The following is a 26,935-nucleotide window of genomic DNA, read 5'->3' on the forward strand; positions in this document are numbered from 1 at the left end:
CTCCTTATTAGAATATAACTAATGCCTGATGATCTGAGGTGAAACAGTTTCATCCTGAAACCATGGCCCCCATTTTTCATGGAAACATTGTCTTGCATGAAACCGATTCTTATGCCAAAAAGGCTGAGGACTGATGTTGTAGGAAAATATAAAGGATTCATAGTAAGGTATTAGTCCATTCTCACGCTGCTATGAAAAAATATCCAAGACTGGGTAATTTATAAAGGAAAGAGATGTAATTGATTCACAGTTCCCCAGGGCTGGGGAAGGCTCAGGAAATTTATAGTCGTGGTGGAAGATGAAGTAAACACTTCTTTCTTCACATATTGTCAGGAAGAAGTGCCGAGTAAGGCGGGGGAAGTCCCTTAAAAACCATCAGATCTCAGAAGAATTCACTCACTATCAAGAGAACCGCATGGAGGTAACTGCCCCCATGATTCAATTACCTTTCACTGGGTTCTTGCCATGACTCATGGGGATTATGGAAACTACAATTCAAGATGATATTTGGGTGGAGTCACAGCCAAACTATATTATATGGTAATAAAAATATCCTAATAATAGTAATAACAATAATATCTTCACAATAATATCAATGGTTGACTTTTGAAATGAAAATGGGTCAAAATATTGGAAAATAACCACATATCAGGGAGAAGATGACCAATAAAAATTCAAAAATAAAGAGTTATAAGGTTCTCTGTTTTAAAAAAAGAAAGCATAATATAGATTAACTTTAGAGTCTTCTAGGTTAAGTATGGCTAGTAAATAGTCTATAACAACTGGTCATTTATGTGAAAAAAATGAAAATAGATCCCTAGTATCTATAATATACTATTGTTTATCTACAGGGAAAAAATAAAATTAGATCCTCAGTAAGCTCTTACATTAAAAAAAGGAAATTTAAAAGCAAAAATATTAATATTTTGTTGCTATATAACAAATTCTACAGTCTTCGAGGCTTAAAATCACATTGATTTATGATCTTACAGTTCTGTAATCAGAACCCCAGGTGATCTCAGATGGGTTCTCTGCTTAGATTCTCACAAAGTCCTGATCAAGGTGCTGGTCAGGTTGGTCTCCAGTCTGGAGACTCAGGAGAATAACCTGCTTCCAGCCTCATTTAGTTTGCTGGCTGAATTCAGTTCCTTGTGGTTGTAGAACTAAGATTCCTAAATCCTCACAGGCTGTCAGTCAGGCACCAGTCTCAACTTCTCAATACCACCTACATTCCTCTTCTTATGGACCCTCCATGGTCAAGCAACCAAAGTCCATCACACCTTTCTAGTCCTTTGAAACTCTCTGGCTTCTTCTGCTGCTGCTGCTGTTGCTGCTGCTGCTACCTGGAGAAAACTCAGCTTTTAAAGACTTGCTTGATTGAGTAAAAGGCCACCCAGCAGAATTTCCAAATATAAAGGTCAATTAAGTTGGGTCTGAAATGATATAGTCAAAATTCCTTCACGGCAATACCTAGTTTAAGGTTTGATTGAAAAAAAAAGTGGGGAATGGGCAGCAATGCTGGGAAATAAGCATCTTTAGACTTATGGCTGCCACACAAACCTTTTAACATTTTTAGGAAAAAAGCACAAGAAGATATGCATGTAACCTAAAGGTGATAAAGACTTTTTTTAAAAACAAAAGCAAGCAAACAAAGACAAGTGAAAATCAACAAATAAATTAATAGATAACATTAAAATACAGTTTTTTTAAATCTAAAGTTTTCCTAACATGAAGAAGTCATTTTCAATATTTAAAACTGACAAAGGAATCATAGTTAAAATATAGGAAGAAGTCTACTAATTAAGCGGAATAAGTACAATAACCCCACACAAAAATGAGCAAAAGTGACTATTAGACATGTTACAAAAGAGGAGATCTGGAAAGAATATTAAGTCAAAGTATAATCAAATTCTTTAGTCACCAAGAAAGGACACATTCAGTTCAATAACATTTAATATTACACCTATTAGATTGTCAAACTTTAAGAAAATTTAACAGCACTCATTGTTGGTCATAATTTAGAGAAAACATTTCATGTCTTAATGATGGGAATCTAAATTAATACAACCAGTTTGTAAAGCAAATTGCAATTATTTTATAAAACTGATCATAAACATATCCTGTGTCCAAACAATTCCACACTTTTATGTGCTCTAGAAAAATTGCTGCCTAAGTGAAGCAGACATGTAAAATAGCAGATTTGGATTATAGCAACCTGTTCATAATAACAAAAATGTGGGTCGGGCACTGTGGCTCACCCCTGTAATCCCAGTACTTTGGGAGGCCGAGGCAAGTGGATCACGAGGTCAGGAGTTCAAGACCAGCCCGGCCAACATGTAAAACTCTGTCTCTACTGAAAATATAAAAATTAGCCAGGCGTGGTGGCAGACACCTGTAATCCCAACTACTTGGGAGGTGGAGACAGAGAATTGCTTGAAACCAGAAGGCAGATGTTGCAGTGAGCCAAGATTGCGCCACTGCACTCTAGCATGGGCAAAAGAGTGAAACTCCATCTCAAAAAAAAAAAAACAAAAAAAGAAAAGAAAATGTGGAAACAACCCAAATGTGCACCTAAAGCAGCATGAATTATAAAATGTATTTATATATATATATATATATTTGTTTGTTTGTTTGTTTGTTTGAGATGAAGTCTCGCTCTGTCGCCCAGGCTGGAGTACAGTGGCGCAATCTCGGCCCACTGCAAGCTCCGCCTCCTGGGTTCATGCCATTCTCCTGCGTCAGCCTCCAGAGTAGCTGGGACTACAGGTGCCCGCCACGCCTGGCTAATTTTTTGTATTTTTTAGTAGAGACGGGCTTTCACCGTGTTAGCCAGGATGGTCTCGATCTCCTGACCTCTTGATCTGCCCACCTCAGCCTCCCAAAGTGCTGGGATTACAGGCATGAGCCACCGCACCCAGACAAAGTATTTTATATTTATACAATGTGATATTATACAGGAACAATTCTAAAACTTTTGGTTTCAGGACAAATTTACACTCTAAAGATGTATTAAGGAATCCAAAATTATTTTGTTTTGTGGCTCACGTGCATTGACATTTACTGTATTATTAAAACTGAGATTATTTTAATACCTATTCATTATACATAAAATAAGGAACTCGTGATATGTTAATATTAAAAGCTTAATTTTATTTAATATATATTCTACAAAAAATTGCTAAGCAGAGTTTTATGTATTTGCATATCTCTTTAAAGTCTGTCTTAATAGAAAATAGCTGCTTTGCCTTCAAATTGTTTTTGACATATTGCTCTGGTTAAAGCGTATGGTGAAGAAAATCTTGTCTCACACAAATACATTGTTAAAAATGGGAGGAGTATTTTAATACATTTTATGTATAATTATTTATATTCTTCCTTGATACTACATCAATTCTACATCAAAATTCTACTAGTGGTAGTTTCTTAAAAGTAGTTGAATGGTTTTGTAACATCATGCATTTATCATTCAAAAGATTATCTTGCAGAATTTTTCAAATTTCCAAATTTTGACATATTTCATTTTACAATATAAAAAATTCACATTTGTAATATCTCATCAAAAATATATCCAAGTATTGAGGTACTGTTGAGCTCAGAGCAGTGGATACATGTTGAGCTCAGAGCAGTGGATACATGTTTTCCAAAATTACAAATTTATTCTGGAAAGTTGCAACGGTCTCCAATCTGCTTTCCTTCTTCCACTCTCAGTCTGCTCTTCTGTTATACAGGGAAGTCAGAAAAATAAGATTATATACATTAAGTCATGTCACTCTCCTGATCTAAGCCTACTGAAGGCTTTCCATCTCTCTCAAGATGAAACATAATGTCTTTTTTTTTTTTCTTTTATTATTATTATTATTATTATTATTATGCTTTAGGTTTTATGGTACATGTGCGCAATGTGCAGGTAAGTTACATATGTATACATGTGCCATGCTGGTGCGCTGCACCCACCAACTCGTCATCTAGCATTAGGTATATCTCCCAATGCTATCCCTCCCCCCTCCCCCCACCCCACAACAGTCCCCAGAGTGTGATGTTCCCCTTCCTGTGTCCATGTGTTCTCATTGTTCAATTCCCACCTATGAGTGAGAATATGCGGTGTTTGGTTTTTTGTTCTTGTGATAGTTTACTGAGAATGATGATTTCCAATTTCATCCATGTCCCTACAAAGGACGTGAACTCATCATTTTTTATGGCTGCATAGTATTCCATGGTGTATATGGATTCTGTCTGCACCCTCATCTGTAACCTATCTTACCCTTCTGTTCCTGTCACTCATTCTGTTTAAGAACAACCAAGTCCCACCCCTACCTTTTAGGCCCAGGCATTTACTGTTCCTTCTGCCAAGAATGTTCCTCCAGGTTATCTTCTTCCCTTCATTCATGTCTCAGCTTAAATGTCGTCTCTTCAATGGAGCAGTCTCAATGACCTAATGGAGAATATCAAGGTACACTATTTTCTGTTCTGTCACTTTGCTTTCAGTTTTTATGGCATGTCTATTTTGTAAATATTTTGGCATGATTACATGTACACATGTATTTTATACATTTAACTTTTCAAACAATATTACATGCATATGTGTATTAATTTTAAATTTGTGATCTATGTCCCTCACTTAGTTTATTGGAATTAAGTTTGTTTCCAGTTACTTCATCTCAAATACCTCGAACAGTGCTTGCTCATTTTAAGCACTCATTTTAAGCACTCGATGTATTTTTGTGAGTGAATGAATGCGTGAATGCAAGAATGAGTGAAGAATTTCATAAGTGATGTTTCTTTCAATCAACTTCTTTATTTTTTTCTAAATTTTTTACTTTCTCACCCCATTGCTGATTTTGTATGTGTGTGTGTGTGTGTGTGTGTGTGTGTGTACAAATCCCCTCTCCCATTCACTTCTGCTTCCTGTGATTTCTACTGTTCACATTTTTTATTTTCCTGTGGGTCCTAATGAAAGCCTTCTCTCTTTGTGCCTTTCAGGTTTTATACCACTCAGCAGCTCTGTACTTCTTGTCTTCTCCATTTGATTCAGGAAGCTGAGACTAAGTCATAAGCCAGGCTGTGATCTATGTGGTAACCTGAAGCTCTGAAAACTTATAATGAAATCCTGCTCTTCAGCTGTATTTCTAAGAGTGAAAGTTATGGGGGAAAAAAAAGAAATTCAATGAAAAATAATGGGACAATTGCTAAATTATGAATCACAGTGTAATAACCAATCATGATGCAAAATTATTACTTACAGTCTGGCCTTTAGTGCTGACTGGCAATTCCACTATACCTTATAGTCCATGTCTTCTAGGTGACAATCTTATACTTCTTGCTCTACCCACAAACCTCTAAAATTACCCTCTTAATCTCACTTGACACCCTCTTCTGATCAACTATAGCTGCATAGCAAACCAACAGACAGTATGAGACGGAGCTTAAAACACATTACACTCTCTAGTAACAAATTATGTACAGTATTCCCATAAGAAAAAAAATGGATTATTGCATCAGATGTGATGGCTCACGTCTATAATCCCAGCACTGTGGGAGGAAGAGGCGAGAGGATCACTTGAGACCAGGAGTTTCAGACCAGCCTGGGCAGTGTAACCAGATCCCATTGCTACCATAAAAGAAAGAAAGACAGAGAGAGAGAGAGAGAAGGAAGGAAGGAAGGAAGGAAGGAAGGAAGGAAGGAAGGAAGGAAGGGAGGGAGGGAGGGAGGGAAGGAGGGAGGGAGGGAGGGAGGGAAGGGAGAGAGAGAAAGAAAGAGGAAAAAAGAAAGAAAGAGAGAGAGAAAGAAAGAGAAGGAGGGAGGGAGAAAGGGAGGAAAAAAGAAAGAAAAAGAGAAGGAAAGAAGGAAGGAAGAAAGGAAAAGAAAGGAGGAAGGAAGGAAGGGAAAGAGGGAGGGAGGGAGGGGAAGGGAGGGAGGGAGGGAGGGAGGGAGAGAGAAAGAAAGAAAGAGAAAGAAAGAAAGAAAGAAAGAAAGAAAGAAAGAAAGAAAGAAAGATTCATTCTAACTTTCCAAGGCATGTATAAAGCCTCTGTTCAGTGTGCACTTGCTTGATTCCCAGGATCTCATCATCTAACTAAATTCAGGTGAGAATGAGGCTCTTTGATTATGACTCTGTCGATGTAGACACCCTCCCCCAAATTCTGTGTCTTACAGTCTGGAGCACTATGAACTACGAAGAAAAAATACCTGTCATGTCATACTCCCAACTTGCAATAACATGACAGGCATAGAGTAACCATGATAAAAAAAACTTCCATTCAAATAGGGAAGGCACATAGAATTCACAGGTTCATAGCTACTTTGAAATCAAGCCAGAGTCACGTTGACGGTTCCTTGATTGGGACCCAAGTATGTTCCTTAGGAATAATTCACTGCAGGGTAGGTCCCTCTGCCTGAGTCATTCTTGCATTTGTATGAGAAATCATCTGTGATTGCAGCCGGTGAGGTTTGGGAGCCCACAGTCTTCTTTTCCTTCTTGTACGATAACTGATTTTTCTGTCTATATATACAATACTTAAAAACTCCCCAGTAATATGTTCCTATTTATAGTTATATCTATCAGCAAAAATCACAATCCCTTTGTTTTCCAGACCTTCTATACCTTTGGATTACTTATGAGGATGATGTGGGAAAATGTCTTAAGATTCTTAGATACTAATCGAAGACAGTACATACGGCATAATCTTACATCTTTCTGAAGTCTTAATAAAATGTCTCATAGACATACCTTTGATTTGTTTTTTTTTCCTTCTGAGACCATATTCTATTGACAATGACCTGGATATTTTCCATAATGCTGTTTCTTAATTTAACAATCTCTTGCTGCAAGAGACTGGGGATGAGCATTGATTTTATTTTATTTTATTTTATTTTATTGTTTTTTTGAGACAGAGTCTCGCTCTGTTGCCCAGGCTGGAGTTCAGTGGCGTGATCTCGGCTCACTGCAAGCTCTGCCTCCCGGGTTCACGCCATTCTCCTGCCTCAGCCCCCGCGAGTACCTGGGACTACAGGCGCCTGCCACCACACCTGGTTAATTTTTTGTATTTTTAGTAGAGACGGGGTTTCACCTTGTTAGCCAGGATGGTCTCAATCTCCTGACCTCGTGATCTGCCCATCTCGGCCTCTCAAAGTGCTGGGATTACAGGCGTAAGCCACCACGCCTGGCCGAGCATTGATTTTATATTTGAACTCAACTAGTCTTTGTACATTTACCTTTTCTCTCAGTTCTTCTGAAAAATAGACCAGTTCTGTCCTTAGAACATTCTTTTCATAATTTATTATATATAGTTTATTCACAGAAATAAACTTTTCAAAGTTTATTATATGTAGTTTATTCATAGAAATAATTTCAAACTCATTTGCATAGATATACCCATAGTCAGATCCAGTAATATTTTTTATACTACAGTTTAGGCAATAGTTTTGTTAAGATTTCTGTCTCTGCATATCATTAGTTATCCTTTTTCTCAGCCTACAATAACATTTTTCTCACTTTCTCCAAGTTTTTGCAGTAACTGCCGATTCCCCAGGCTATACGATAAGTTTAATGTTTTGTCGTAGCAGCACTGAATTTCTAGTACTAAATTATTTTTCAAGCATCCAGGTTTATATGAAATAACACTGTAAAAGATAGCAGATTACAAAAACCACAGTCGTTTAATTTATCTATGCATATATCTCTTAGGGTTATCTAAGTGAGGGCAGGTTTGTTTTTTCTCACATAATTTCAGCTGGGATGGCTCAACTTGGGCTGGATGATATCCTTCCAAGTTAGCTCACAAACTGGCCAAGGTGTTCAACAGAGTTTCACAGTAGTTATAATACAAATCCAAATTAGGCATCTCCATCTAGGGAAAAAAAAAGTCAGCAAAGAACCATAGAACTTGGACAAATTCCAATATGCTTCACTCTTGCTTTGCATCCTCAGGACACTGCATTCAAAACACAATCTTTATCTCTATTCCCCAGTGCTTCTGTAAGATAAGACAAGAAGACAACAGAGAGGAGAGGAGTCCTTTTCAAGGTGCTGCTCACTCCTCAGTCCTCTAATCCAGAATTTTCTCATTCAAAACACCCAAGTAAGAGCTTTCCTAACTGAGCTTTTCTTAAATTGATTTCATGAAAAATAGGTTATATTAAGTATCTGAAATGGTATGGAATGATGTGCATTTTTCTTCGGTGTAAATCAATGGAAAATGTCTTTCTTCTGAGTAAATTCAGTGAGTTAATATATAATTAATAAACTGCTTCCATTACACCCATGTTTCCCCTACTCTCTTGCCTGTTCCTTCATGTCAATATTCCTTTTAAGCTTGTACCTAATTTTCACCCTAACACATTAGTTGAAATGATTTCCTTTTTTCTACCTCTATCTATAACTGATTCTTCCAAGACCCTTTTAAGAAACACTGGTATCAGAAGTTCCATATCAGCCTGGGCAACAAGGCAAAACTCTCTCTCTCATATTTTGTTGTTGTTGTTTTGTTTTTGAGACGGAGTCTAGCTCTGTCACCTAGGCTGGAGTACAGTGGCGTGATCTCGGCTCACTGCAACTTCCACCTCTCAGATTCAAGTGATTCTCCTGCCTCAGCCTCTGGAGTAGCTAGGATTACAGACACGCGCCACCTTGCCCCGCTAATTTTTGTATTTTTAGTAGAGACAGGGTTTCACCATGTTGGCCAGGCTGGTCTCAAACTCATGACCTCAAGTGATCTGCCTGCCTCGGCCTCCCAAAGTGCTGGGATTACAGGTGTGAGCCACCACGCCTGGCATCTACAAAAAATAATTTAAAAATTAGCTAGGCATGATGGTGCACACTTGTTGTTCCAGCTATTTGGGAGGCTGAGGCAGGAGGTCACTTGAGCCTGCGAGGTCAAGACTGTAATGAACCATGATTGCATCGCTGCATCCCAGCCTGGTTGACAGAGCAAGACTCTGTCTCAAAAGAAAAAAATAAAGAAGGAAAAAAAAATGAAAAAGAATAGAAATAAAATAAAATAAATACTGGTATTATGAGATTTTTTCCTGTCTTCCGCAGGCCAAACTGATATGCCTTTTCTTTACAATGCCTGTGCTTCTAATAGTTCCCTTGCATGACAAAATTCAGATTTATGATTCCAAACTGCCTCAATTTTGCAATATCTTTATATTAGTCTTTGTTTCCTTGGCTTATACCTGGACTCTGCCTTTTTGTTTGTTTCTTCCAATCTGTTAATCCTTTAGATGACATTCTTATACTTTAAATTTAAATGTCAGTAATGCTAATCTGATCGCTATATCTACAATTCCTCCATTTTTCTAGTGTTTGAAATATTTTTGTTATTTAACTAGTATTTGAATATACAATTGGCACAATGATGACATTGGATAACTGTCTGTTCACTGAATGAATTGGTAGATATTTCATCTTCCAAACTAAACTAGAAGTCGATGATCAGAAAACACTAAATGTTGTTGGACTAAATAAAAGTAAATAAATGAACTGTGTTTGTTGTGTGTGAGAGAGAGAGACAGAGAGTGAAAGAGAGAGAGAAGGAAAGAGAGAGAAAGTGAGAAAAGAGACAAAGTGACAGAGAGTGTCCTTAAAACCTGGTGAGATGCTTTAAATATCTAAATGATGAGCTTTCTCCTAGAAAGAACATTAAACCCTAGAAGCGTATGATTCGACAGTTTGCTCCATTTCTAAGACACTTAGATAGGAAAGTTTTCATATGCAGCTGTTTTATTTTTACCCTTTGATTATTACCATTTTAAATGTTAACTCTTGTTCCAACGTTGGCCACAATTTTCTGGTGACCTTTATGTCTAATTTATTAGAATTCCTTTCTTGTTTTCCTGACCCTTTTCAGGATTTATATTTCAAAATTTGATCATTTTCTATCTCTGAAGTTGGACATTGTTAATATTAAGCCTTATAATTAACCTTTTAGTACCTAAGAAGTTTTTAATATTTGCTTTACTTTCTAAATATAAATTACTGTCTTAGTCAGCTTGGGATGCTATAACGAAATACTGTAGACTGTGTGGCTTAAACAACACACATTTATTTCTCAGTTCTGGAAGCCAGGAAGTTCAAGATCAAGATGCCAAAAGGTTTGATTCCTGGTGAAGGCTCACTTCCTGATTTGTAGACAACTGTCTTCTCACTATATTGTCACATGGCACAGAAAGCTGAGAGCTCTGATCTCTTCCTCTTTTCAGAAGGACTCTAATTTCATCACAGCGGCTTTACCCTCATGGCTTTATCTATGCCTAATAACCTCCAAAAAACCCTCCTGCAAATACCAACACATCAAGGGTTAGGACTTCAACATACACATTTTGAAGAGAGAAACAAACATTTAGTCTAGAACAATGATTTGGATTTATTTATAGAGAAGGAAGCTATTCATAGAAAAATAACTAAAATGCATAAAGGCAAGTTGAATGTTAAAAGGGTAAGCATGGGTCTGATTGTTAATATCACTATTAGCTCAGTTACAAGTGAGCATCTGGAGCTATAGCATCTCTCTAGGTTTGAAGAGGTGAGCGGCTGTGCCTCAGCAATCTCCTCTGCAGCATAGGAAATGATGGCTGTTTCTTTCCTCTTGGAAGCATGGCTACAAATGCCCTCCTCTGAAAGTGCTCTTGCTGTACTGACTTTGCTTGTCAACATGTGGCACTCCTCACTTAACAGACGCTCCCTACGTCAATATTGGGAGTCCACTGAAGGAAAGCTGAATCTTCCCCACCTCACTTTCCTCTTTATGTCATAACTGAGTTCCAGAATGTGAAAGCCTACACTCCTGGATCTGCTGTGTGGACTTGACCCTGACCAGGGAGCTCCAAAAACCGGTAATGATAACATGATGTAATGAAAGTGAAAGGAAGGCAACTGAGAGAATAAGAGAACATGAACAAGAGGTGAGTGTATTCCCGAGTTAGTTATGCAAATGTGAACATCGTTATATCTTTGAAAGTTATTTGTGGGGTTTGGTCTTATCTATGAGAAATGTACCTTTTCAGTGCTGAGTACAGAGTGAACCCTCAATATTTTGCTGGTAGTGGTATAGTTGTTTTTGAATGGATCAATGAAAGCAATTGCACAAGGTACTGCTTTGGAAAGAAGAAAATGAATATGCATACAGCAAATGTATAATATTTGAAAGAAAAAGAGGATAATCAATCTATTTAGTACTAATTTTGCATTCAGCACAGTTCAGTGGTGACTGAAAGTTTGCAATTTTTCTACTAAACAATAATGAGAAAACACAAGTAGTTTATATTTTGACCTAAACATCATATTACTTTCTGGTGTCATAGGTCCTAAATCCTTTTTTTTTTAATTTTTTTTAACAACTTCCTGAATGCACTGCATTTCTTACATTTAATAATGTCAAGACTTTTCTCTGTAGGGTTTACGTTTGATTTTGCCACACAATAGACAATTTCTAAGGCAACATATAATTCCAATCCATTAGGCTAATGGATTGCAGCTGCTGTGAACAGTGGGCATGTCATTTTTCAATAATGAAGTCTAATAACACATAAAAGATAAAGATAAATAAACGGAAAAAAATGACATGACTCTATATATAGCTAATATAAGTGCTTGTTTCTATTTATATAAAAATTCAGTGTTTTTTTGTCTTTTTTTTCTAGGAAATCCTACTAATTTTACATGGCTAACACAACTTTTAAAACATGAACATCTGATACATATGAATAATTGCATTATAAAATACTCAAGAAAGTCATTAGAGTGATAGACTTTGCTTCTTATAAATCATGTTTAATCAATATTTTCAGTTCCCTCTTTTCAATTTCTATGTGTAATAAATCTATTGTAATTACTCACCTTCACTTATTTATCACACTAGTTGTTGTCATAGATTTTGCTTCTCCAAAGGAGCAAAGCTCCAGTTTGCTACCAAATTGGCAAAGCTGTCTGGTGGAACAATCTGTTCACAAGAAGAGTGAGACCTGATACCACAGCAACGCTGCCAGAAGTTCATGATTTTAACTTTGACGGCTTTCTGTCTTCTGTCTGTCTTTTCGAGAAAAGTATATTGTTTTGGCCGGGCATGTAGCTCACGCCTGTAATCCCAGCACTTTGGGAGGCCGAGGCAGGCAGATCACGAGGTCAGGAGATCGAGACTATCCTGGCTAACACGGTGAAATCCCGTCTCTACTAAAAATACAAAAAAATTAGCCGGACGTGGCTGCGGGCGCCTGTAGTCCCAGCTACTCGGGAGGCTGAGGCAGGAGAATGGCGTGAACCCGGGAGGCGGAGCTTGCAGTGAGCCGAGATAGCGCTACTGCACTCCAGCCTGGGTGACAGAGCGAGACTCCGTCTCAAAAAAAAAAAAAAAAAAAAAAAAAAAAAGAACAGTATATTGTTTTACCATTTTCTGAAGCTTAAAAAATGACAAGTTATATAGTTATTATTATACCTGACTGTTCTGATCTGAAAACTGAAATCCCCCACCTTGGCTGAAGAATAAAAAGGAAATGCAAAGTACTAAACCCACTGTTTTTAGACCCATATATTTATATGTGTTCCCAATCAACCATATACTCATTAAAACTGCCTTTCTTAAAATAAATATTCTTCCCCCCTTTTCTATAAAACGTGGCTCTGCCTTCATTGTTGTTAAAATGTATTCCTTGGTAGTAGGTAAGTGAAAATGTCTCTGTCTTCATATAAAGTAAATGTCTACATTATTTCCATTGTTGATTCTGAGAGGTTTCGTTCTAAACTTATGCCTTCATTGTTGTTAAAATGTATTCCGTGGTAGTAGGTAAGTGAAAATGTCTCTGTCTTCATATAAAGTAAATGTCTACATTATTTCCATTGTTTATTCTGAGAGGTTTTGTTCTAAACTTATGTTTTTATTCTTCATCAATATCAATTTGTCTCAATATATTTTTGTATTGTTCAATTTATCTCAATATATTTTTGTATTGTTAATGGAAAAGAAATATACTACTCTGGATGTTTACATATATATCACATTATGCATCACCATATTACATATGTTGTATGTATATATATATACACACACAACATATATGTGGAGGGTGTATATATATATATAAAATACCACATGTGGAGAGTATATATATATATATATATATACATTATATGTAGAGGGAGAGAGGGAGACAGAGTCAGAGAGAGAAAAAGGGGACAAGTCAAGAGCAGAAAAGAGAAAAGAGAAAGAAAAGGAAGAAGAAAGGTTGGGAGAGAGAAGAAAGGATAAGTACTACAGACCTTGAGTTACACAGAATGTTTAAGATATATACTTGGTAGGATTTGCACACACATGCCCACACACACAGACACGAGCACACACGATTCCTAGAGTCGAGAGGAAGGATGTGAGAAAATACAGTTTGTAAAGCCCAACTAGGAATAGAGTATTAGCAACATCTATCTTCCTTAAAGAAATGGAGGTAGAAGAGTGAGATGGGGTATTTTGGAAGGTACGAGATGTCTTTATCCTGTGGAAGTGCTGAGATGCCATTATATGAGGATTTTAGTGCACCCACCCCACCAGAATTTATGGTGACATGGAGACTCCAAGGGAGAGAGGGTTTTGGATCTCTCCATACTATAAGAAGAATGAAAATTAATAACACAAATGTGTCCTCTATCACCACCTAGAAGGGGACTGCTGAGGGTGGTGTGAGTGTGAGAAGCCTGAAAAAGAGTGTCTATGAATTGCAGATGCTGCTGAGAACTGCTGGACCAGCTTCCCTCCTCAGCCAGTCTGAGTGGCCAACACATTGTTGGGGCTCATGCTATTTCCCACAGAGGGAGCATGTGTAGGTCTGAGGGGACAGCACAGCTACATGTTGGCCAGCAGCAGGGGTGACAGGAGTGGCAGCATCAGGGCAGAGAGCTCAGGTAGAGCCCGCGTGGTCAACTGCCTGGCTAGAGAGCGCAGGTGACCCACATGGAGGGTGTTGCTGGCAGCAGCTCTTGGGTGTGAAGGAGACTAGCCCATCACTCTCCATAGGCAAGAGGTCAGAAATGAACTCGTCCTTGGTGGACAGATTTTAGGGAGGGGAGCCAACGAGGAGAGCTCTTATTTATATTTTCTCCCTGGGTGTTCCCCTGGTGCTACATATCAGAAAAGAAAGACCCCCAAGGGGTCAGACAGAAAAGGGCCTCAGAGTGTTTTCAACTTCTTCCAAGTGCACATGGGAGGAAGGTGCAGGTGAAAATGCTGGGCACTTGAGAAGCAAGGATTTAAGACCATAGTTTGACTTAATCTATGGCTGGTCCTCCTCACTCTGAAGTTCATGTACAGTTACTCAGAGCAAGTGGGAGGTCACTGGGAGCAACATCTGAAGATGAAGCAGCCCAGGACCTGCCCAAATCCAGGGACAACATCTACATGGGCCCATGAGTGTGCAGGGTGAGAGGGGTGAAGTCCAGTATTCAAGAGGACAGCATTATTCGGCCCCACCCTGCAACTTCTAAGGAGGGCTCTATTAGAATCATAGCATGTTTCCTGGAACGCTTTCAGGAGTGTAAATAATGTGCATTGGGAACATGAGGCTTTCTTCCACTAAGCTTGTCTAGAGATGTTGGGCTGTCACAGTAGACAGAATGGCTAGAAAATGGATTGAAATTTTTACTCTTCATTTGAATAGTTTGACAACCTACAGACATATGTAATGTTAACCATAGGTCATCGCCTTCAAATTCTTTTCAAAATTGCAAAGACAGTATTATTTTAATTGTGTGAACTAATTTTTAAAGAGCTAGTTACCTGATTTTTTTTAAATGGCATCTGTATGTACCAGCTAACTTTGCCTAAAAAGTTTTAAATTATTTTATAGCTTGAGACCATCTTATACTGTAAAAATTTGAAATCTCCTTCCTAGAAAAACATTTCAAAATAAACTGTCTTAAATGTAGACATTCAATGATATCTAAAGTAAATGGTATTCTAAATTCAGCTAAATAGAGTACTTTAGATTATAACGTCGTCTTTCCCACACATCTGTCTCAAGTATAGTTGTTAAGATTTTGCTAATACAAACAACCGTGAATGACCTTCTATTAGCAGCAATCAATTTGCAATAAGTTATAAGATAGTACTATAAATTAGTATGATTTGTGGTTATTATTGTTCTTTTTCTAAGGCCTTACAAGATGAGGTTAAAAATGAGATTGAATTTGGAGAAGTGTTTCTAGGAAGGGGAACTGGTGAGGGGGCCCCTTATCCAGTTTCCTACCTGGGACATACTAAAAATTAATAGTTGTGAGCATCTTTTCACGTGCTTATTGGCCACTTGTACAATCTTCTTGGAAGAAGTGTCTATTTAAATCCTTTTACATATTATAAAATTTACCATTTTAAAGTATGCAATTCAAGAGTGTTATAGTATACTCACAGTTGTGTAGCCATCATCACAATCTAATTTTAGATTATTTTCACCACTCCAGAAAGAAATCCATTAGCAGTTTCCTCCTCCCATCCTCTCCTCCCTCCAATCCCTGACAAGCACCAATCTACTCCCAGTCCCTGTGAATTTATCTATTATGGCCAATCCAAATGAATAGAATCCTACAATATGTGGCCTTTTGTAAAAATTTACTTCACTTAGGTTAATGTTTTCAAGATCAATCTATGTTCTAGCAGGGAACATTTTTCATTGAGGAATAATATGCCATTTGATACATATACCACATTTTGTTTATCTATTCATCAGCTGATGGACATTTGGATTGTTTCAATTTTTTGGCTGTTATGAGTATCATGTACAAGTTAAAGTGTGGACATATTTTTATTTCTCTTAGGTTTATTCCAAGGAGCAGAATTGCTGAGTCATATGGTTTACCTTTTAGGGAAACTTCCAAACTATTTTTCAAAGTGAGTGTAACATTGTAAAATTCCACCAAATGATGTCTGAAGTTCCAGTATCTCCACATTTTCAACACTTATTATTGTCTTTTCCTAAAATATATTTTAGCTACTTTCGTGGGTATAAAACAGTAATCTAATAGTTTTGGTTTGCATTTTCCTGAAAAATGAATGAAATTGACATCTTTTTAAGTAAATATTTGTCCATGTGTATATCTTCTTTCTGGTAATATTTATTCAAATTCTTTTAGCCGTTTTTTAACTCTATTTTTTCATCTTTTAATTGTTGAGTAATGAGTTCTTTATATTCTGGATAGTAAACCCTTATTCCAAAGGGTGCTTGCTTTAGTCAAACTCTTTTCCTTTATCTACTGAGGTTGATATTTTAGTCCTTTATTCTGTGAATACAGGGTATATATTGTTTTTAATTGAATCAGCATTGCTACATCATAGTCTTTTCTTATATACCATTTATCTTAAAATCAAAGAAGAGAAACCTGGGGGAAAATGCCCTCAAGGCAAAAAGTATCTGTCCATCTAACTTAATATTCTTATATTTATACAGCATTATCCCAGGATAATCTATATACTTTATTTATTCAAACAAATGATATTTATTCCCTAATACGTACCAGGGGATAAGGAAATCTAAAGGCATAACATTTTTCTCTGGGATTTCACAATGACTAAGGAAGAAAAATGACAATTGTGGCACAATTCTTGTCATTTAAATATGATTTAAACATTACACATCCAGATAATGCATTCTGAAAATTCTAGTGAAAAAATTTGTAAATTTGTCTTTTTTCTTCTTGTTAGTTGGTTTAAAAAGTGTAGCTTATGAGGTCAGGCAAGGTAGCTTATGCCTATAATCCCAGCACTTGGGAAGCTGAGGCAGATGGATGACTTGAGGCCAGGAGTTCAAGACCAGCCTGGACAACATGGCGAAACCCTGTCTCTACTAGAAATTAAAAAAAAAAAAATAGCTGGGTATGGTAGCATGCACCTGTGGTCTCAGCTACTCGGGAGGCTGAGGCAGGAGAATCACTTGAGCCTGGGAGGCGGAAGTTGCAGTGAGCCGAGATCCTGCCACTGCACTCCAGCACTCCAGGCTGGGTGACAGAGTAAGAGTCTTCCTGGAAAAAAAAAAAAAAAAAAAAAAAAAAGGTATAGCTTATGGTCCCTTAGAATCTTGAGGAAAATCTAAGAAAATAGAACTAATACAGTAGTACATATCTTCTTCCATGATAAACTTTATCAGAGTGACTCAAATACAAACCATAGAATAGCAACTAAGCTGTTTTGTTCCATTCTCATGTTGAAGTGGTTTGGGTCCTTAGCCGGCACCATGATGGATTGGAATTGCAACAGGGGGAAACATCGAGGAAGGAGAAAGGAGAGAGGTAGCAGGGAGTTAGGGAGAGCCTTTAGACAGGAGAGAAAGTCTTAAAAAGGACAACATGTGAAAGGAGGGAGGTAAAAATGGAGATTCATAGAAAAAGATTCCAATGGTAGTGCAGCTCTGAAAATGGAGTCTAGAGAAAGGACAGTCTATTAGCATAATTAGCTGTTGAGTAGGAATGATCGAGATTTAGTAACACTTTTATGCTCAACTATCGTCTGGGAGCAAGTATAATCCAAAATTAAGTATCTTCTAACATATAATATGGGAGGAAACCTATGTGATCTTGCATTGGTGATGTGGCTTTAGACCCAAAAGTACAACTGATGATAGAAAAAAAAGGACAAACTGGACATTATTAAAATTTCAAATTTCTTCTGTGTGACAATGTTAAGAGAAATAAAAGACATGCCACAAACTTGAAGAAACTATTTGCAGAGCACATATCTGATAAAGGGCTTGCATCTAAAACTTACAAAAACTCAATATTCAGCAATATGAAAAAAATTAAAATGGGCAAAAGATATGAAAAGACACCTCACCAAATAAGATACACAAATGTCAAATAAACCCAAGACAAGATGCTCAACATTATTTGTCAATAAGAAATTGCAAATTAGAACAGTGAGATAGCTCTACACATCTAATATAAAGGATAAAATAAAACAACAACAACAATAAAAAAAAAACTCACAATACCAAATGCTGATGAGGATGTGGAGCGATAGAAACAACATCCATTGGGCCGGGCGCGGTGGCTCACATCTGTAATCCCAGCATTTTGGGAGGCCAAGGTGGGCAGATCACGAGGTCAGGAGATCGAGACCATCCTGGCTAACACAGTGAAAACCCGTCCCTACTAAAAAAAATACAAAAAATTAGCCAGGCGTGGTGGCGGGCGCCTGTGGTCCCAGCTACTCTGGAGGCTAAGGCAGGAGAATGGAGTGAACCCAGGAGGCGGAGCTTGCAGCGAGACGAGATCGGGACACTGCACTCCAGCCTGGGCGACAGAGCCAGACTCCGTCTCAAGAAAAAAAAGCAGGAAAAAAAAAGAAACCACATCCATTGTTGGTTGGAATGAAGACTAATACAGCCACTCTTTAAGACAGTGTGGAAGTTGCTTACAAAATTAAACATAGCCTTATCAGATATTTCATAGATGGTGCTCCTGGGTATTTACCCAGTTGACTTGAAAACTTATGATCACACAAATAATTTTATGTAAGTATTTACAATAACTTTAATTATAATTACCCAAAACTGGAACCGACCAAGATATCCTGCATAGTGAATGGATAAACAGACTATATACAAAGAAACATTTTCAGCAACAAAAAGAAGTGCACTATCATATTATGAAAAGACACAATGAAACCATAAATGCATATTGATAATATATGATGCCAGTCTGAAAAGGTCACATAATGTGCAATTCCAATTATATGACATTCTGGAAGGGGCAAAACTATAGAGACAGTAAAAGGATGACTGATTGCCAAGAATTGGAGGAGTGTTGTATGTTAAGGGTGGAGTACTTAAAACATTGAGTACTCACATACCCCTGAACCTAAAAGTTCTTTTTTAATTGGGTAATTTTATAGAATGCTGAAACTATTGTGTAAGATACTGTAAAGGTTAATGCAGAGATTATGCATTTGTCAAAATCTATAGAATTTTACAACACAGTGAATCTTAAGGTATGCAAATTTAAAAATATCATTTAAGACATGGAGAGATCTAAAGAAGGAAGGCAGACTGGGGAAAATCCAGCCGTATTACAAATGTCTAAATTAATCTCACAGAATAAATTGGTGATGGAGGAAAGGTACTGACCTAAGTAACTCTAAAAATAAGTGCAGTCTGTAAGACTAAAGACAAAATTAACTGCAAATATACCCCCCCACACCACCCAGGGGTGCAGTTAACAATTCCGAAGCTGCTATACATGTATATAGGAATTGAATGATTAAGCTAGTGAACGGCAGATGATGGTTCACATTTGGAGTAGGCTTTTACAGCAAAACAATAGGAGGAGTCTAGGATGATCCCTGAATAATGGGTTAGAGTTGGAGACATTAGTAAGAACTCATGTTTAGCTTAATATAGATACAGTTGATTCCATATTAGAAACATTTATTGATATATTAATAGGTGCATACCTAGATTAGTATATGCACATATGTTTCATTTTTTTGTCCTCTGAGAGTGGCTAAAATAAATGACACCCCAGTAGTATGAAACATACCTACTGCCCAGATCATAGTTGTTGATATCATAATCCACAAAAAGGAACAGTGTTTCCTGGGGAGATGGCTGAAACTAGGATGAAAGCAGGAAATTTATAAGCCTGAATCACCCTGTAGTGCCTTAAAGTAAGAAAAAGCTAAAAATAAGAAACAAAAATAAACCCATTTCACAAAACTGAGGTTAGGGGGTTGCACAAGAAGCCAACAGGCAAAGCTGAAACAATTTGAGCAACAATATTTGAAAAGTGCTTTTGGATGATAACCTGAGGTGTAAAATAAACATGCATTTATACTGATATAAATAAATTATTTTGTAAATTAATAGGGAAGAAGAGATCAAAGAGATAAATCTCCTGCACAGTGGAATACCTAATAATCTATGTAGATACTCTGCCATCAAGGAAGGGAGTATAACTTCTCCCTTCTTTTTTTTTTTTTTTTTTTTGTGACAGAGTCTGGCTCTGTCTCCCAGGCTGGAGTGCAGTGGCGCGATCTCGGCTCACTGCAAGCTCCGCCTTCCGGGTTCACACCATTCTCCTGCCTCAGCCTCCCGAGTAGCTGGGACTACACCTGGCTAATTTTTTTTTGTATTTTTAGTAGAGATGAGGTTTCGCCGTGTTAGCCAGGATGGTCCGCCTGCCTCAGCCTCCCAAAGTGCTGGGATTACAGGCGTGAGCCACCGCGCTCAGCCGACTTCTGCCTTCTTAAGAGTCCGCTGTGCATTGTGACTTCAATCCAAAGAGTTCAATATGGAAAGCAAAGGGGCAAAAAAAAAAAAAAAAAAAAAGACTAATGTTATGGTGGAGAAACTTGACTATCACCACTTCAGTCATGTGATCAACTCTAGGTCAGCAATCATAAATTATGTTGGTGGTATGTTCCCTCAGTACAATGTAATAATCATGGCACTTCATGAACTTCTCTTCCAAACCTATAACTTCAGTCAAATCAAAGAAAAACATCCAAAAAATTCCAGTAAAGCAGCATGCCATAATATACCTAACAATATTCCTCAAAATTCTCAAGGTCATCAACAACAAAGACAGACTGAGATCTTGTCAAACTGAAGCCAACAACAAAATGAAACATGGGATCCTGCAAGGAATCCTGGAAAAAGAACCAAAACAAAACAAAAAAAAAAACACAACAGCTATAGCACACAGCATCAAGTTCCATCAGCTTTAGTAGATATGCCTAAATAGTTTCCCAGTCTTACCACCTACAATTTCATTGACTCTCCAAAACTATCTTGTGAAGTGGAAACAGAAAGGATTTTTTAGTCCACTTTATATTTAGAAAACAAAAAAATGAATCTTAAATGAATCATTAAGATGAATCAGAACATATTAGTAATATGGAAAACTGGAATTAAATCTGAAGATGTGGCAATCTTGCACTTAAAATAATAGTGCAGTAGCAGCTGTACAGATTGAGCTGCTGTTGCAGCAGCATAATTGATATCAACATGTCTTAGATGTGAATATAATGTAAACATTGCTAATTCTCTATTTTAGCATACCCTGGAATTATCTTTTTGTGTCATATGGAAACAATGCAGTAGAGAGCAACCAATCCACCATGATTATTTCCTGGCATATTTTCTTTAATCATTATCACATAGCCAGTGGATTTATTTTGACCATAATAGCAGATGATTTATTATTTTGAGGATATAGAATGAGACAGCTGAAAGGGGGTTTTGAAATGCTAATTGTGACATTTACTGTGGGAGCAATGATCTTATACAGAAGCCAGGTGGTGACTGTTTACCATTCAGACAGATGGAGGTCCTGCAGTGGAGTTATTTTTTTGTGTGTGTGCTTATTCTTTTTCTGTTAGAAAAATTAGCTTAAATAATTCAAGTTTCTTTTTTCCTTCCCTGCTAGATTTGTGCACTGTGCAAAATGAAGTATTAAAAGACTTTTTCTACTGAGCAAAATGCAGTTCTGTGTATATCGATTTCCTTTTGTGTCACCACAATTGTTTTAGCCATTTCAAGTTTTCATAACACTGTAATGACCAGTTAACATGACCAAATGGTAGTAAGGATCCCATGCAACTATAATTATAAAGATCTATGACAATAATACAATAAACATTTGTCTCAGGAGAATTGCCTAAATTGACTTTCTATGTATCTTTCAGACAGTATGAACATTAAAACAATAATATTAATTTTTCTTAAACACTCAGCCTATTTGCTTAGAAATTTTATAGCAAGCCCTACTGCTAAATATTGAATTGAAGAGGTCTTTGCATGTTATAGCCAAATTTACTCTTTGAAGTGTGCATTAACACTCATTTTGTTAGTTTTTGCATGTATACCCTGTAGTTATATTCTGAAGAAAAGGTAGATGAATGAAAGTAATAGATAGCTGTTGCTCGTATATTTTAATTATTTGAATTATAAATTTTGATTGTCCACATACAATGTCAGTACTAGAAGGAAACTTTGATTCATCTAATCTAACCAATGTGGTCAAATAAAGCTAAGGATAATGTCATAGATTACGACTTCACTTACTCCATGGAAGTCTAGACTCTACAATCTGATAACCTACACATTTCTAATTTATCAGGCAAATCTGAATAAAAGCCATCATAATGTATGTTTGGCCAAGAGATTGTGATGTGGTCAGAAACTGCCTTGGAGTGTACCACAGTCAGCTCATCTGACAGAAAAGATGCCTGTTCTTGGCCAAAAATTAAAAAAGCATTATATCCTTAAAATTTATGGAATCGTCTTCCTTAATCCAATTGAAAACATAGCTCCTAGATGCATTTAAAAAAAGGTAATTTTCTTTTCTTTTTCTTTTTTTTTTTGAGACAGAGTCTCACATTGTTGCCCAGGCTAGAGTGCAGTGGCACAATCTCTCTCACTACAACCTCCTTCTCCCAGGTTCAAGTCATCCTCCTGCCTCAGCCCCCCTAGTAGCTGGGATTGCAGGCACCCATCACCACGCCTGGTTAATTTTTGTATTTTTAGTAGAGATGGGGTTTCACCATGTTGACCAGGCTGGTTCTTGAACTGCTGACCTCATGTTCTGCCCACCTCGGGTTCCTAAAGTACTGGGATTACAGGTGTGAGCCACTGTGCCCGGCCGAGTCCTATATAATTATTGTAACTACTTGCTTGTTTTCTCCTTACCTATGCTGAAAAGAAAGATTCATATTAGACTCCTTGATGATAGCCTTTTCAATATGAAACATGAGGCATGCAAAGAAGTAGTAAAATGATACATTAATTAAATCTTAATATTATTAAAGAAGTTTAATTTAGACAGAAAACATTAGTTACATGTTTAGTGGAGGCAAGAGACAGTTTACCTGCCATATGTGGCGCATCTAATAGTTTTCCATTATTGTAAAAAGTGTCTCTCTAATTATACAAATGCTTATATATATACTGATTTTAAAGTATCCAGGAATCTACACATTGCATGTTAAAAAATGGATGTATACTTTTCATGCAAGTTATGTCATTTTTTTCTCCTTTTCTTATCTAGGTATTTTGAGATTCCCTCAATGCACTTGTATAACTTGGACGTTACAGAAATACTAAAAGATACTCACTTGCTAATTATCTTGGTCCCTTCTGGCTGCTTAGCAAAATATCTTAGACTGGACAATTTTTAAACAACATAATGTATTTATCAAGCTTCTAGTGGCTAGGGAGCTCAAGATCAAAGTGTGGAAAGATTCAATGTCTATAAGAACATTTTGTTTCAAAGATGGTGGCAAAAGTTAGGGAAGAGGGAGGGGTAAATAGGCAGGGCACAGGGAGGTTTTAGGGCAGCTAAACTACTCTGAAAATATTATAATGCTGCATACATGGCTTTATATATTTGTCCAAACCTATAGGATGCATAATACTAAGATATCTTTGTTGGACTTTGGATGATTATGGTGTGTCAATGTAGACTCATCCGTTTTACTATATATACCACCCTGGTGGGAGATATTGACAATGGGGGAGTTATGCATGTGTGGGCGTGGAAATGTGTGGGAAACCTTTTATATCTTCTGCTCAATTTTGCTGTGAATCTGAAACGTCCCTAAAAATTAAAGTGTATTAAAAGGAAACTAAATAAATCAGACACTAAATATTTGTAGATGACTCATACATAGATATATCAGTAATTCTATCCGCACGCATCATTGTTATTACTTGACTCAAAAGTTTTAAATAATTCTTTTAGGAAAATGAATAAAGTGACATTTTATTCAAAATGAAAAACTATGTAATCAACCACTGTTGTAATACAGCTTACTCAACTCTGTGTTTGTTTTCTATTACCACAAACTTAACATAAATTTGTCTCACAGTTTCATAGGCCAGAAGTCTGAAACGGGTCTTACTTGACAAAGATGAAGATATAGGCAGGCTATGTTTCTTTCTGGAGGCTCTAGTAAGTAATTCAGTTCTTTGTAACAACATTCAGGTTGGCGAGAGCATTCAGTTTCTTGGGGTTGCAGGTCCCTGTTTCCTTGCTGGCTGCCAGGGACCACCTACCTTCCTTGGCTTATTGCTTTCTTGATCTTCAAAGCCAGGAGTGGTAAGCCAAGCCTTTTTTACATGTTAAATATTTTCTATCTCTTATTTTCCATCTCTCTGATGTTCCTATTTTTCTTCTTCCATTTTGAAAGCCTCATGTAATTACCCTGGGCCCCGTAGATAATTCAGAATGTCTCCTCATATTAGGATCTACAACATTAGTCACCTCTGGAGTCCTCATTTTGCCATGTATTGTAATGTATTTACAGGTTCTGTGATTAAGGTGTGAACTTTCTGGATGTCAGGCATTATTCTGCCTACCACAAGTTCACATATATTAAATATACTGATATGGTTTGGTTGTGTCCCCACCCAAATCTTTTCTTGAAATTTAGCTCCCATAATCCCCACGTGTCATCGGAGGGACCCAATGGGAGGTAATTACATTATGAGGGCGGGTTTTTCCTGTGCTGTTCTCATGATAGTAAATTACTCTCATTGACTCTGATGGTTTTATAAAGGACAGTTTATAAAACTGTGAGGCCTCCCAGTCATGTGGAACTGTAAGTCCATTAAACCTCTTTCTCTTTGTAAATTACCTAGTCTTAGGTATTTCTTCATAACAGCATGAGAACAGACTAATACATATACATATGTGTGTATACTTATATAAGTAATTATATTATATTATATGTAGTTCAGAAAACAATTTCTAACTTTTCTATGCAATAGAAGATGGGGATTAAAATTCCAGATAATTAAGTTGATACCAGAACCTCACTTTATTGAATCTCTTAAGAGATTAATTAAGCATAAACATTTACATATAGTTAATGGTGCAGATTATGTTGCTATTATAAAAGGTAAAATTTTGATCATCACAAACTGTATGGAAATTATTAACCTGAATTTCAGGATAACTATTTGTCACAATTAAATAAGCCAGACAAGAAACAGATGCTGTAAACAGACAGGGAGGGTCTCTAGGGATTATAAGATTGTAATCAACTTAAGCCACCAGCCTGTTTTATAGCCTCTTGCCCTCTAGCCTGATTCTTTCTAAATCTTGTGTGGAATTCGGTCACCTAAGTTGGCCACCTAAGCTCCTGGCATATTCCAGCAACTTATAGATGAACTCAAGTAACTTTCCTTATTCCTGTACTAAAGTCTCTGCCCCAAGAAGAGATATGATTTCATTACCATAATATGCTACCTATGTGCAGGCAAAGTGACTCACTGCTTTTAGGAAGCAAGGACTCCTTCTCTACATGTGATGGGCACCCTCTCCCCTCTCCATCACCTCATAAAACCCTCCTGTCACTTACTCTAGGGGAGACACTGCTCTCGAGAATACTCCTAGTTTTCTCCTTCCTTGCCAGGCAATAACACCCCTCTTGAGAAAAACCTGCATCTTTGTGAAGAGTCATTGGTTACTTGCCAGGTGAATGAACCCTGTTTTTGGGGGGTAGCAATACTACTTCCCAAAGAAGAACAGGTAATGGAAAAGGATTATGGTAGCAGTCCAGACTTTAGAAGATAGGTTTGATGAACACAGTTGTAGCATTTGAAAATGAAGAAATAAGAAAGATGGCTAAATAACTGGCAGATGTTTGCAGGACGTCTAGAGGCTACTTGCAGTTACAGGAAAAGACAGAAAAAAGATTTTGGAGAAATTCATATGTAATATATTTTGAAATCACCTGGGATTATGAATAAATTTCAAAAGTATATGTTTTAAAAGAGAATCATAGGCAAAGCAATTGAATTACTAATTACTGCACCTGCATATACACATCAGTATAAGTATACAGATATATATGTGTGTATGTTTGTGTGTGTGTATATATATAAAATATTTATATGTAAATAGGTCGGGTGAGGTGGCTCACGCCTGTAATCCCAGGACTTTGGGAGGCTGAGGTGGGCCGATCACAAGGTCAGGAGTTTGAGACCAGCCTGGCCAACAGAGTGAAACCCCGTCTCTACTAAAAATACAAAAAATTAGCTGGGCACAGTGGCATGTGCCTGTAATCCCAGCTACTTGGGAGGCTGAGGCAGGAGAATCACTTGAACCCAGTAGGTGGAAGTTGCAGTTAGCTGAGATCGTGCCACTGCGCTCCAGCCTGGGCAACAGAGTGAGACTCTGTCTCAAAAAATATATATGTAAATATATAGAAAAATATATGAAAAGCATACAAATATATGACTGCACACTAGATATTGACACTCTGCTAATTGCTAATAGCATGTATCTATATATGTAAAATTAGTTTCAGGCTCTAAGCAAATGGTTGTTTTTCCAAGGTTATTAGAAATATAATGAACAATAATATTGTATATAAATACACATAAATTTAGCCTTTTGAAGGCATGAATATATATCTGAATGTGTATATGTTATGTACATATACTTGTATGTCTGTATGTGCATACTTTCCCTTCACAGCATCAAAAACATTGGGAATACTGTATTTCAAAAGTAGAAACAAAAGTCAGTGATTTGGGTAAGAATTGAAGTGGCATTATCCAAATGAACAAAAAATTCTTAGTGTCTTCTATTTAAGTCATCTTCTATTAAGTTCTCTGTAGTAGATTTGCACATCAGAAATAATAATAAATAAGAAGAAATGAACATGTTACTCTTATGTATGTTTTATTTTGAATTCTAATGTAGATATCTGTGATACATTGAAATAAATCAGTATTTTTTTCTTAAATTTCTTAAATTTTCTAATTTCTAAAATAATTATGAATATATGATTTCTGATCCACTACCCACTTTGCAATTTCATATTTCACTATGGAAGAAAAAATGTCCACCCATTACTTCCACAAGCCCCACAGTAAAGCATTTAGAAAAAGAGAGTTCTCCAGTGCAGTGTTACTTATTTACCATTGATCTAAACAATAGGCAAAGTGAACTATCATTAATCA

General features: G+C 36.9%; 1 long non-coding RNA gene across 1 annotated transcript in view; it reads left to right on the forward strand.

The window, feature by feature from the left end:
• Positions 1-10,779: 10,779 nt before the first annotated feature.
• The window catches only part of LOC129052384 (uncharacterized), a 42,500-nt gene continuing 26,344 nt past the window's right edge, over positions 10,780-26,935 (forward strand). Inside the window, exon 1 of the long non-coding RNA XR_010138815.1 lies at positions 10,780-10,903. This is a non-coding gene — a long non-coding RNA (uncharacterized LOC129052384). The remainder of the gene's footprint in view (positions 10,904-26,935) is intronic.

The sequence above is a fragment of the Pongo abelii genome, chromosome 22 (genome assembly GCF_028885655.2).
Source record: "Pongo abelii isolate AG06213 chromosome 22, NHGRI_mPonAbe1-v2.0_pri, whole genome shotgun sequence".
NCBI lineage: Eukaryota > Metazoa > Chordata > Mammalia > Primates > Hominidae > Pongo > Pongo abelii.